The 14,160-nt window shown below is 41.4% G+C and overlaps 1 protein-coding gene across 2 annotated transcripts in view; it reads right to left on the bottom strand.

The window, feature by feature from the left end:
• Positions 1 to 14,160, bottom strand: part of Ctnnd2 (catenin (cadherin associated protein), delta 2) — an 856,811-nt gene that overhangs the window by 620,948 nt on the left and 221,703 nt on the right. The window lies entirely within an intron of this gene.

The following is a 14,160-nucleotide window of genomic DNA, read 5'->3' as shown; positions in this document are numbered from 1 at the left end:
GAGAAAGCTATAGAGAGAAACAAAGAAAAGGAAAGCTATGAAGTTCCTTCTTGTGGCCAGAATGAATTACAAAGCCTCACATCTAGAGCAATCAGGAAAGAGAAGCACAGTAGAGGCATAAGGAATAAAGTCAAGCATCAACCATGGGGTGTCCTCAGAGGGGAAGGAAGTAATAGAGTCTGAATACTGTACATGTGACCCCAGAGACTTAATACAGAAAAGTAAGCATTGCAGAAAAGTTCTTCTCATTTATTAGAAAGAGTAAGCAAGACTGGCACACCTGGAACTTGAGAGGTGACAGAAGGGGGGCCAGGGGCCTAAGTTATCCCTACAGAAAGGTTGAAACCAGAATTGGCAATGTGAAACCTTGTCTCATAAGACTAAAGCCACAACACAAACAAGCAAACAGAAGACCCATGCTAACAATGACAGTGGCACTCAGTTATCTAAAATGTCTAGTTTTTAATCAAACTACTTACACAACATCATAGAAGTATGACAATGTAGTTCAGATAAAGAGATAAAAGATGAATACTACTGGTCTCTGCATAAGGAACTCGGGGCAGTTTTAGCATCTCATCACCCAACTGTACTAGAAAAGGCCAATAATTAGAGTGAAATTTTTATCAGAAAACATTGATAATAGACTTAAGCTAACAAAAGAAACTTCATGGAATGGAAGAGAAACTATTACATGACATAAAACCTCAATAGCAGAGAGAAAAGAGACTGGAGTAAATTGAACTATATATATATATTTGTCCCAGAATTCAGTGAGAAACCTCAACCTACACATCCAAAAACATCAAAAAGAATAAACAGAGAGATCCAAGCTAGGCATATTACATCTAAAATACTGTTAGGGCCATGGTCCCACATATACAAAGGAAAGCCAAGAAAATCAACCATTGTTAAACGGTGAAGGACAGAAGACAGTAGGGTAAAATATTCAAAGTTAACACAACTGCCAATAGTACAGAGACCATCGAATACACAAAGCAAAAAGAATTGGAACTGAAAAGAAACATGGACAATTTAGCAGTACAGATTTGTTACAAACTAAGTACTAGTGAGAGTAATAAGAATAAGTAAACGATTTAAGGTAGCAGACGAAAGCAATTGACACAGTGTTTGATCTGTGGAACAGAACTAAAAGCCAAGAAAGAAACAGGACATTGTAGCAAAGGCTCTATAATGTTTCCTGCTGGCTCTGGAGTTTCTCTGATAGTTCATTCTGAATCCATACCATTCTTCAACCCCTTTCTTTGAAACACTTCATCTTATCCATTGTTTTAGAAGATTTCATTTTGACAGAAATATCTTCCTTTCTTGGCGAGGAGTGTCTTTGAGGCTCTAGGAACTTTGAGTGAAATATGCCCATTTTATTCTTGAGTATTGCTCAAGGATACAGATTTTTTTTTAAAGAATCCATCATTTAAACTATCTGACTTCATTCATTGTATATAAGCTCAAGAAAAATCCTATCAAGATTGATAAACCTCTAGTTCTGACCATTGCGACACATTCAAAAATTTGTAGATGCCTGCATTAGTTGGGTGAAACTGGACACTCGTGAGGGAAGGGTCCCAGGCAGAACTCACAAGCAGAACCTTGCGAGATGAGTTTAAAGTTAAGTTGATCAGATAGGGCTTATGGGTCTGACATATAAACATGTAAGACTCAGTCTCATGCAGCTTTTCTGATCCCATGTACTCTTTTCTGTAACTCTTATGACAACGGTCATAATGAAACACACATAATGAATCTATTTCCAAGGGACCATGCATATACCAGAAGCAGAAAACCTAACTTGGTGGATATAACAGCACATTTCTGTAGCATCTATCTTTAACACCAGAAGCACAAGAAGAGGTACAAACATGCACATGACCATCTGACAAGGCACCTGAGTTCACACTGATGCCCAAAGGCAATTCAGAACCTTGGACAGTGCCACTCCCCTTGGACGTGCAAAAGAGCTACCTGATATTTTTCCTCAGTCTATTCATTGGTTCTCCAGTTCTGTCCTCATGCCCTTTTGTAATGATCAAGTAGTCACACAGTTCTCCACATTATGCTGTGTCTCTGAGATTCTCACAATGTGGAAGAAAGACCAAGAAGATGAGGATTGCCTTTGTGGTAAAGAAGAAGCAGAAAGCATCTTAGCATGAAATGACTCAGAAAGTATGTGCACAATGACCAAAGGATTTGAGGAAGAATCACAGGACATTATAATGTTAAGGAAACATGGAAGAAATGAACCAAATACAGATGTGAGATGAAAAACAAAAGAAACATCAAGGGGTAGAGAAAGAGGGAGAGAGGGAGGGAGGGAGGGAGGGAGGGAGGGAGGGAGGGAGGGAGGGAGGGAGGGGAAAATCCAGAGTAAGATTTTCCTTCAGGTGTAGCCCATGGTATCAGATTCCACGAATATATCAGGTGTGTTAAGACATATTAGAGACCATTACTTTCAGCCAACAGGAGATCATGAACTTTTATGACAATTTTAATGTCATACTGCAGGCAGGAGTTGAACGATCAATAAAGAAAAAATAAGCTAGAGAGAGATTTAATAGAACTCCTTTTAAGACATTTGATGGTCAGTGCAAGGAATGAGTAGTGAGAAAGAAAATAAAATGCTCTGCACCCTTCAGTGTAGAGTTGAGGCAGGATTTTGCTAGGTGTTTCAAAGGGAATGTGTAGCTTTAAGAAGAATGGTTTCAATTTTGAGAAAAAGGAAAGTACAGAACCAAGGTTCAAATTACATCACAAAGTGACCATGGGCATGGTTCAATGCTGCCTTTAAGGAGGACAACCCCTAAGTGATAAGTAAGGAGCAGAACAAGCAGAAATTGAAGTCCTAAGGTTACCTACTGAGCACAGAGGGGCAGGTAGGGCTTGAAAAGTGGAGTTCAGGGGATGGGGCTGGAACAGAAGACTGGAGTCTAGAGAGATGGGGCTGGAGTAGGGAAGTGAACCCAGGAGAAAGAAAAGTGAAAGGAGAAATGAGTCAAAAAAACACGATTTGACAACAACAATAGATCAGTTGCGATAGAAAAGGATGAAAATCAGCATTCCCAAAGAGTTGCTTTGGATAACAATAAGCTGTAACATTGATTTCTATCACACTCTATTTTGTTTGTTTGTTCGTTTTTTTGTTTTTTCGAGACAGGGTTTCTCTGTATAGCCCTGGATGCACTCTAAATTGACAACAGTTCGTTTCCAAATTTTCCTCAACTTTTCCATCAGAACTCAAATCCTTAATTAAATGTGCACATTTTATCTCCTATATTCCCATAATTTTTGTGACTTCATCTTACTGTACCACCACACCAGTCTATCCATTATAGGCAGGAAAGAGTGTGCTAAAAACCTAACTGGGACAGGTCATCTTTTCACATGGCGTAATGGCTCTTTTGATCTTTCCTTGTGTGCACACTGCCTGGGGAACTCATGGCTGCTCCTGCCCTGACTCCTTTTTATGATCTCTCTTCCATTTGTTTTATATCATATATCAAAATTATACCATAAATTTAATTTTTCTACAAATACTTTCAAATTCCTCACACCTTCCTCACAGCAATGGCTTATCCCCCTTTTTAACTACCCGTGATTGAACAGAGAAAGCTAAAAATAACAAAACAAAAATTCAGCACATACCCATTTTAACCTGTTTATAAGTTGGATATAGGACATTTTAATAGCTAACCCTTGTCAATCTCAATCCTGCTCCTATCCAAGCATATGTGCACACCACAGTATCTGAAGACATCATTGCATTCATGTCACCTTCCTTTGGAAATCAAAACCTCTATCACAGTAGGAAGTAATTATGTATGAAGGATAACAGTATGGTTCCACATCCGTGTAGATCGTTGTTACAAAAGATACTTTGTGTCCTCGGTAACTATGTAAATTAAATTTTTAGTGTAAGATAATAGGGAACTGCAGTGGTGGAGTTGTCCAGATAGCTGAGCTATGTGTACAGTTAGGTAAGGGACAGCAGTACAGCTCCCATGTGTGAGCCTTTCTACCCTGTGGTAACTCTCATCCTCCAACACAGCCTTGCCAGCTAACTCTACTGCCCAGAAAAATAGAATGCTGTTAATCAAAGGATACCAGGTACAATGCACGAGATACTTCTGAGACATTATAAAGTGTGCCATCTTGGAAGCAGCCCGAGCGCAACCATTTGGAGCAGATCTATTTATCAGCATGCCCAGGGAGCGAGCTTAAGGCTTGGCACATTGGTGTTGAATGGAGCATGAAGAAGGAATGGAGGAGGTCACATAAATACTAAGCGATGACCTTCCGTTTGGGAGTTAGAGGCAATTCCTCAAGCACGGTTTTATGCCTTTAGAATTTATTTCTCTGGGTTCTAAGGTGCATGTGGATTGTAATACGAATGAACAATATGATCTGAAAAACTGTGACAAGAACAACTAAACACAACAAAACCCATAGCTACTAGCAAGAAATAAAAATATAAAATAAAAATAAGGCAGATGGGAGTTTCAGAATAACAAGGCTGGCTCTTTCACTTAGCAGTTCATAGCCTTTGTAACTTTAAACCCTAGAATACTTAACGTTATCAGTCTCTATGGCAGGACTTTCATCCACTGAACCCTCCAGCTGTCACTACTGCAGACTTTTACGTGCATAAGTTGATTTTACATAAATGGCTTAATATTTGTTTATCAAATATTTACTTAATGTGGATTCTATCTCTTTAGCCTCAGAACAAAAGCACTGGAAGTATGAGTAGCATAGCACAATGCTGAGCAATCACTTCTAATTAATTCTGAACATTATGATATTTGTAAACCCCCTCCCCTAATACTGATCATTAAAAAGCCATCTATCGATACCTTTCATAAAGTAACTTTGTAAACAGTGCATTCATTTATTAAACTGATCCTACAAAACTGTCATTTCCAATTTCTCATTCATGCCTAATTTGGTCTCTCTGTCCTTCAGCAAACCCATTAGAGAGTGGCTGAATCATGGTGTCATGAAACTGGATGAGCCCTTAGAGATCATTCTATCTAAGCGTCACTTTATAGACCAGGATATAAGGCCTGGGGAACTGATGTAAATTGGATGCAGGATTAATCTACTTAAGAAAAGTAATACCTTGTAAGAAGCCATCAGTAAAATCTAATGTAAAGAACTAGTCTCCAAAGTCTTTGATTTTAATGAGAAAAGATAATAGCATCTCTTTTTTTTTGGTCAAATGAATTAGTTTCGGGTTTATTAAAGTTTTAATATATTCTCTCAACTTTAGATTGGTTAAGGCAGACCAGACGAAGCATTTTCTGTTCCTCTCTGCCCTTCTGGGAGTCTGACAGCTCAAGACTACACAGAAACATCTCTTTTCCTTATTTTATAATGAATTCATTTGCCTCTAAGCAGGACCTTATTCCCAAATCTTCAGTTTATGACCTCTTACTAGAGAACTCAGCTGTTTCGACCCTAGTAACAATGCAGTTTTGGTATCTCAGCATATGGCTACCATTCTGTCATTTTTCTTATGATTATGCTTCTATTTTAAATTTAAAAATGACATAAGAATCGACAATTGTCAAATGGATAGTTTGTGTGTGTGTGTGTTTCTTATTCATTCATTCATATAGACATACAACCATGAAGCTATCTAGTTATTAATGGTTTTGTTGATATTGTTTTAATTTGTTGCTGTGTTGAATAGCACACCCAAGGCCTTGTACATTTTAGGCAAAGGCTCAATCACAAAGTTAAACTCTCAGCCACTATGTATAATAGTAATAATAATAATAATAATAATAATAATAATATCCTTTATGACTACCAACTTAAAAAAAAAAAAAAAACTTCCTAAACTGGTTGAGCTTCTCCATCGAAGGTGAGATCCTGAAAAGTCAGAAGACAGACCTGTTGCAGGAAAATAATGAGAAGCAATAATTCTTTTCCTGGGGCAATTAAATTTTGTTTATCATAGCTCTAGTGAGAATTGCTAGTCATAGAATCATTAATGGCTCAGGCTAAGGCCAGCAGAGAAGGATACAGAAAGGGAGTATCTAGAGGCCCGGCTATGAAGAGTGAAGGATAACACCACCGATCTAAATGTTAAGGATAACAACACAGATCTAAATGTTACTCCTTAACACCGCTGGTCTCAAGCATCTCTGCTTCTTACATGGGCTTCTTAGAAGACAGTTATGCCCATCACAAATCTACTCGAATAAACCGAGGTAACACTGATGCAAGGGATTTTTGAAGTTTGAGAGCACTGACTGTATAACACCTGGACAAACGTTAAATATTCTAAAGCAGCATGTGTCTAGTAGCCCCCAGAGAGTACCATTTTCTTAAAGAGTAGACTCCTTGTAGCAGCACCTCCTCTCTAAGGCAACATTGTCACTGTTCTGTGTGAAGCCAACAAATGGATTACAGAATCTCTGAAAGGCTCCTGCACCCTAAGAATCTGTTGGGGGGAGGACATTACGTGCATCGTTCCAAAATTTATTTAACTATAGAATCTATTTTTCCCCAGAGCAGTTGGTAAGCTTAGGGTTTTACAGAACACAGTTTCCTTTCTCAGTGTGGAAATAAAACAGTAATCGAATACATTCGAACTCCTTCTAACAGAGGTTTGAATCAATTCTCCTCGAGGATGGAGGGTGCCCGAACAAAGGACAGCACCAGAGCCCACTAGCGCAAGAACAATTTGATGCAAGACCCTAAGAAGTTCAAAAGAGGAAAGTAAACCAGAACAGAGGAGAATCCTGCAGTGCACTTTTTCTCATATACACAACGCAAGATGCAGGAAATAGCCAGGACAGTGTCCGTGAAGATGTTGAAAGAACAGACTAACTTTAGGGCCGGGGTAAAGTCCCATCCTTCAGAAGCCACATTACAGACTGTCCTGCCGTCCAGACTCTTTAGCCCGGTATGGAATAATGAACAAATAATTTAGCAGGCAATTCTCAGAAGCAATTGTGAAAGAGAAAGGAAAAAACATTTAAGTGACTCATACCGTTGACGGTGACTTTATTATGCACATAAATTATACACAGTCACAGGCTGTCTTTTCTCATCACTAATTATATTAAGACTTATTGAAGATTTCCCTAATGAAGGCACTTGCCTCAGAGTAGACAGTTTTGCAGAACCATGAGCAAGTCCCCAGCAATTAGCAATTCCTTAGGTTGTCACACACACTGGGTTTGTGCCCCTGACACTTCATGTTGATATATAGTTATGCATATAGATGGAGACTTAAGAGTTTTTAAAAAAAAAATTAAAAAGGTAACCACAAAAGGTGTTCCTGCGTATGACTCAGGACTTGAGCGTGCATCCCTCTCCCCAAAGTAACAAGCTCCCACCACAGCCAAAGGGAGGAAAGGGGAATACTTGTGAAACCTTATGTAAAATGTGGTATGAACTGCATGACCTGAAGGAAAGTACACAGGCAGCCTCTTCAGAAAGCCCATGAGCAATCACTAAGGCAGGGAGGGAAGAGAAAGAAAATGAAGGGGGCAAGGAAGGGAAGCAAGCCATGTTGATGCTTTTCATGAGCTGACTGTCAAGGAATCCAGCCCAAGGAACAACACTGGCTGAGAAGACAGCTGACGCATGAATGAGTCATTTTAAAAGTGGGAGGGTTGGAAGCTGGGTAGATAAGTCCTAAGTCAACGGTGTATACTGCTGCTACAGAGGACCCCAGTTCAGTTCCCAGCAACCACACCAGGCTGCTCACGATGGCCTGTACTACAACTTTAAGGGGGTCCGACGCCTTCCTTTGGCCTTTATGGGCATGTGCACACATGAGTAATTACGAATACATGCACACACACATAAGGAAAAAACAACAACAAAAAATAATGTAAATTTTCAGATTACTGTCAAAAAGAAATATTTCTCTCATATATTTTCTAATATATGTAAGAAATGAAGATATTTTCTACTGCAAATGTTCAAATATTAACGAGCCATTCTTAAAGCACAATGTGTGAGTTCCATCCCAGATATTTTTCAGGGAGCCTCATTAAGAAGACTAAGTCTGTGTTTATATCACAGACATCAGAACTACCTTGCAGCTTCTGACTTATAGTGGCTTTCTGCTCTGATTCTACCCAGTTCACATCTGGAACCAATCTATGATGTTATTTGGCAGAAATGGAAAAGTTTCTTTAGCACCCTTTGGGATGTAGCTTCTTAAGCCACCAGATGCTATGGTGTTGGGCCTTATTCGGCCAGATACTGAGACCTAGTGAGGAAGCCTGAGCCTTTGCTCGACTTTCCAGACCTGTCTTGCTCACTTCCAAACTGGACTGACTCAGCACGACCTGCTTAAGCCTGCCTTTGCCTAGCTACCACTGATGAAGAATAACTTTATTGGCCCTGCCAGTCACTCCATACCCTTCACCACCCTTCCCTGTCCCCTACTGTCATCTCGCTCACCAAAAATTCCTATCCCCTTCCTCAACCCTATATAAACAAAAGACTGACATAATAAAACGAGTTCCTGCTTGATAGACTCCCAGCCCCTGTGTGTTTGTTTTGGGCCAGCACGCTCACCATTCCTCTCAACCTCAGAGAGACTCGGCTGGACCCGATACTATGGTTTCTATTAAACAGTGAAATTAGGACTGCCCCTGTGTGGGGGACAAAAAAACGGGGTCCTGTGTCATCTCAGGGCTAGGACCACTGGGCAGGACTCGGGAAGTCTGACTACGCTGCAGACCCCATGAAACCACTGGGTGGGCATTGGATTATGAGAAGCCACAGGATCCTGCTCCAGGGGTGAGGAAAGGGCACTGTCTGGGGTCCCCGCTTTATTGTCAGAGTCGGGCTCCGACTCTCGGGCACCATAGAGCACTGGGTACCATGGAAGAGCCGGTTCTGGGGTCCCTGGGCCACATGGAGGCTAGGGATGACAGGTTCTCTCGCTCTGGGGTATCCCAGACGCCACTGCAGGTGCGGAAGAGCTGAGAACAAAGTGGAAACCCTCGGGGGACTCTGGCCTGGGGGGCTGAAGGAAAAAGGGAAGGAAGAGCTCTGGCAGGTTAGCACGGAGAGGAGAGTCCTAGGCTTCCTCAGGTGGCTAGCTTGGCTGGTGGCCATGGCTGGAGCACAGGGAGGCTTCCCGGTGGGAGGCTCTTTAGAGGGAAACCTGCTTCATTGCCCTAGCACAGAGGATCCTGATGAGAAGAGTCAGGCCATGGTTTTAAGGTGTTTACTGTAGAAAGGCAGAGAGAGGGAGAGTAGAGAAGCAGAGGGCAGCCAGGGCCATGTGGAAAGAAGGGGGAAGTGAGTGGGGAGAGAGGGAGCAAGATATAAGATACAACTTGCCAAACGCATGAAATTCAAGAAGAACGAAGACCAAAGTGTGGACACTTTACCCTTTCTTAGAAATGGGAACAAAACACCCATGGAAGGAGTTACAGAGACAAAATTTGGAGCTGTGATGAAAGGATGAACCATCTAGTGATTGCCATATGCAGGGATCCATCCCATAATCAGCTTCCAAATGCTGACACCATTGCATACACTAGCAAGATTTTGCTGAAAGGACCCAGATATAGCTGTCTCCTGTGAGACTATGCCGGGGCCTAGCAAGCACAGAAGTGGATGATCACAGTCAGCTATTGGATGGGTCACACGGTCCCCAATGGAGGAGCTAGAGAAATTACCCAAGGAGCTAAAGGGAACTGCAACCCTATAGGTGGAACAACAATATGAACTAACCAGTACCCCGGAGCTCTTGTCTCTAGCTGCATATGTATCAAAAGATGGTCTAGTCGGCCATCACTGCAAAGAGAGGCCCATTGGACTTGCAAACTTTAGATGCCCCAGTACAGGGGAACGCCAGGGCCAAAAAGGGGGAGTGGGTGGGTAGGGGATTGGGGGGGTGGGTATGGGGGACCTTTGGGATAGCATTGAAAATGTAAACGAGGAAAATACCTAATTAAAAAAAAAGGAGGTCAAGAGAGAAGAAAAAGAGTAAGAGAGCAAGAGAGCGAGGAAGAAGCAAGCAGCTCCTTTTATAGTGGGCTGGGTCATCCTAGCTGTTGCCAGGTAACTGTGGGGGTGGAGTCCCAGACAGAATACCAGGAGCTTGGGGCATCCACTACTTGACTGATGGCCACAAACCCCTCTGCAGGGGCCTGTGGGATGCTGTAGCTGTGACAGGAGCCAGGGGCCCAGGAGGTGTGGCTGAAGTCCTACTGTCCCATGAAGGTAGAAGTCATCACACAGGTCGAGAGGTCTGTGCTCGACCTGGAACCAGGCTGTCTGTGCACAGTGCACCGTCCCTCACCTGTGGTCCTCAAGTATGTCATAACCCTTACATAAGAACTTTCTTTTTTTATATATTTTTTATTATTATGTATTTTCCTCAATTACATTTAGAATGCTACCCCAAAAGTCCCCCATACCCTCACCCCCCCACTTCCCTACCCACTCATTCCCATTTTTTGGCCCTGGCATTCCCATGTACTGGGGCATATAAAGTTTGTGTGTCCATTCGGCCTCTCTTTCCAGTGATGGCCAATTAGGCCATCTTTTGATACATATGCAGCTAGAGTCAAACTTCTCCCATGCTTAAAATCTGTTCTTTAAATTGTTTTAATGAGTTTCAACTCTGGTTCATACCAGCTCATCCTGGATTCATTTTCTATGGGGAAGTATTTGGCTCTGCTGGAGGGGGGGGTGGCTTTGAAAACACACACACACATGAACACTCACACTTGCATACATGTCTGTATGTGTACAAGCCTTGATATCCCTCCACACATACATACACATATTCCATTCACAGCTATGATTTTAGAGTTCTGATCTCTATTTATGGCTCCGGAGTTCTGAAACTCTGGCTCTGTAAGTAATAGTGTTTGTCCCCCGAAGCAGGAGAACCTAATTGTGGATCCCTAGAACCAAAGTAGGCCAGGTACGGTGTGTATATCTGTAATCCCACAACTCCAATGGCATGATGGGAGGTAGAAATGGGAGAATTCAAGGAATCTCCTATAAGCCCACTAGTGTGGTAAGGTGAAAGGCAAGAATCAGTATCTTATGTAGACTTTATTTCCATACACATGTTGTGGCACATACACAAATACACAAACACACACACACACACACACACACACACACACATACACACACACACACACACACACACACACACACACACACATGTCCATCTCTAAGACTTCCTAGCTATTCAAACACCCTTGGCTGCTAAATAGTCAATTTGATCAAGCAAGCCATTCTTCTATGAGTAATGAAACATCGGGTCAATAGGTGATAAGGGGCTGATAAGCCAAATCAATCCTGCTGATCAGTGAAGTAATAAAAGGCCAGAGACACACAACATGAAAGACAACATTCTTGACTTTTATCCAACCTGTCCTAAGTGTTTATACTTGACAAAGGGTGGGTTCATGGTGCTGAGAGATTTCTTCTAGCAGCCTTGCATGGCTCCAATTCATTCAGAGTACAGGCTTTTGGAAGCGGCGAGCCATCCTAGCTTCCTGAATTCATGTATAAAAGATAAAGATTTTTAATCATTTAAGATTATAGCAAGTGTGATGATGACATCTGCCTCTCTCAGATTTTTTTCTGATGTACGTTAATAACAGAAACAGCTCCAGACAAAGAATAAGAGAAACCACGCCAGGCTCCCAGCTTTAGCCATTTAAAAGTAGAAGAGATAGCAAACATCTTTTAACATCTACCTCCTTCTCAGAACAAGAATAAAGGGCATCTCCCCCCAACTCACAAGGTAATTGAAAGTATTCATTTAGGCCATGTAAGACCATTTATACGGTTAAAGATGATAAAGCTGGCCTCTGATTCCATTGCCTCCCCAGCAGCGTTCTCTTTATGGCACATAACTGAATAACCACTTTCTCTCTCACAAGGCTTAGGGCAATTGTTATTTGCTTTTCTCGGTGAATAGGTGAATATTAAATTGTAGGAGTTTCACTGGTGAGATTAGAGAAATCATTCCTTAAAAGTGCAAAAAAAAAAAAAAAAGATGCAAAGTCTAGAAAACCTATTTTAGCCATAGTTCCACCCAGTGAAAAGGTATCCTCAATGACTGTGCTCAGAAAGCTGGATAGCCCTGTGCTGAACAGCGAAATCCAACACAGCCTGTACTCTGTACAACAGGCAAAACTTTAAGGTAAGGCCTGAAACCACAGAATGTAGGAAAGTAAGAAACTCTTAAAGAAAGTTTTTACAAGCAATGGTTTTTCATAGGAGTCACCCCAGCCGCAAAACTCTCGTGAACACTGTTGGTAAGGATATTGAAAAAGATAACTCTCATACACTGTAAGCAAATGTATAAAATACTATAGCAGCTGTGATGGTTGGTGTCAACTATCAACTGGACAGGATCGAGAGTGTCCGAGGAGACAGTTTCCGGCACGGTTGTGAGAGATGACTTAGGTCTGTTAGCTTCTGGGCATGCCTGTGGTGATGATCTTAGGTGGTGACTGATGCCAGGAAGACCTGTCCACTGTGGCTGCCACCAGTCCCTCAGATGGGGATTCCTCTGGCTGTGTAACATGGGGATATTTACCTGAGCACAGCCACTCATCCCAACAACAAATGCAGTGTGACTTGCTACATCAAGCTTCCATGATAAGCCTATTATTCATTACGGATTACAAGCTCAAACCACCAGTCAGCATTAAGCCTTTCTCCATTATGTTGCTTCTGTTGGAGGTATTTTATTAGATCATCAGGAAAAACTACTAAGACAGCCACTAGGTAAAACAGTACCGAGAATCCAGTGGTGAAGTAACATTAAACACAGAGCCCTCATAGGATCGGAGGCTCTACTTGGCGGATGCATCCAGTATACACCTAAAGGGCCCCAAGGCAGCGTGCAGGAGAGACACTTGCCTAATGGTCTTTATTACAGCACTATTTACAATACACATTATATAGAACCAGGACATAAGTTAATCGACATATGAAAAGATAAATAAAATTTAAATTTTATGTATGTACAAAAGACTGTGATTCTGTCATGGAAAAAAGAACAGCTAAATAAAAGAATTGTAGAACACTGAATTAAAAACAAAACCAAACAAATATAAAAAAAACAAGCAAAGTAAGTAAGGCAGATGGGAGAAATAATTATTTCACTTTATCTCTTACACATGGAAGTAAAAAGTTGATATGTAAGTACAAACTACTAAGTATATGATTAATCTTCACTATCAACCTGGCTGGATTAAGAATCATCATGGAAACATATCTCTCTCTTTTTTAAATTTATATATCTTATTCATATACATTTCGAATGCTATCCTGAAAGTTCCCTATACCCTCTCTCGTCATATGCTCCCCTACCCACTCACTTCCACTTCTTGGCCCTGGCATTCCCCTGTACTGGGGCATATAAAGTTTGCAATACCAAGGGGCCTCTCTTGCCATCTTCTGCTGCATATGCAGCTAGTGATATGAGCTCTGGGGTACTGGGTAGTTCATATTGTTGTTCCACCTATAGGGTTGCAGACCCCTTCAGCTCCTTGGGTGCTTTCTCTAGCTTCTCCATTGGGGGCCCTGTGTTCCATCTTATAGATGACTGTGGGCAACCACTTCTGTATTTGCTAGGCACTCGCATAGCCTCACAAGAGACAGCTATATCAGGATCCTGTCAGCAAAATCTTTCTGGCGTACCTCTTGGTGTCTAATGAAGATGTTTCCAGAGAACAGTTACTGATGGGGATGAACTTCAGCTCATTAGAATTAAGTTCAGGGTGACGAGAGACCACGTCTGTGCTCAGGAGAGCAAGAACACCAGGCTGGGAAGTGCACTTGATTTTAATTCTAAGGCAGGTGGTAACTGGGTCTTCTCCTCAGTGGTTGGGGTCAGATCCCACACACATTTTCTATTGCCTAGTTTTTTTTTGTTTTTTGTTTTTTGTTTCTTTTTAAATTCTTTGCAAAGGAAATGAATGAAGGCAGGGAATGCTTGCCACTTAAATCACTGAACTTCCAGAATATAGCAAACCTTTGTGCCAACAAGGTTTTTTACCAGTCTGGGGGATTAAAACATTTCCATAAAAATCTTTCAAGGTGGAGGGGTTAAAACAATTTAAATTCCTGGATGTAAATACAAGTTGTAGAGCATTTGATAGAAAGGATTAATAGTTAATGTTT

The sequence above is a fragment of the Mus musculus genome, chromosome 15, assembly GCF_000001635.26.
Source record: "Mus musculus strain C57BL/6J chromosome 15, GRCm38.p6 C57BL/6J".
In the NCBI taxonomy this organism is placed as follows: Eukaryota; Metazoa; Chordata; class Mammalia; order Rodentia; family Muridae; genus Mus; species Mus musculus.
This window is presented reverse-complemented; position numbering and strand designations above follow the sequence as displayed.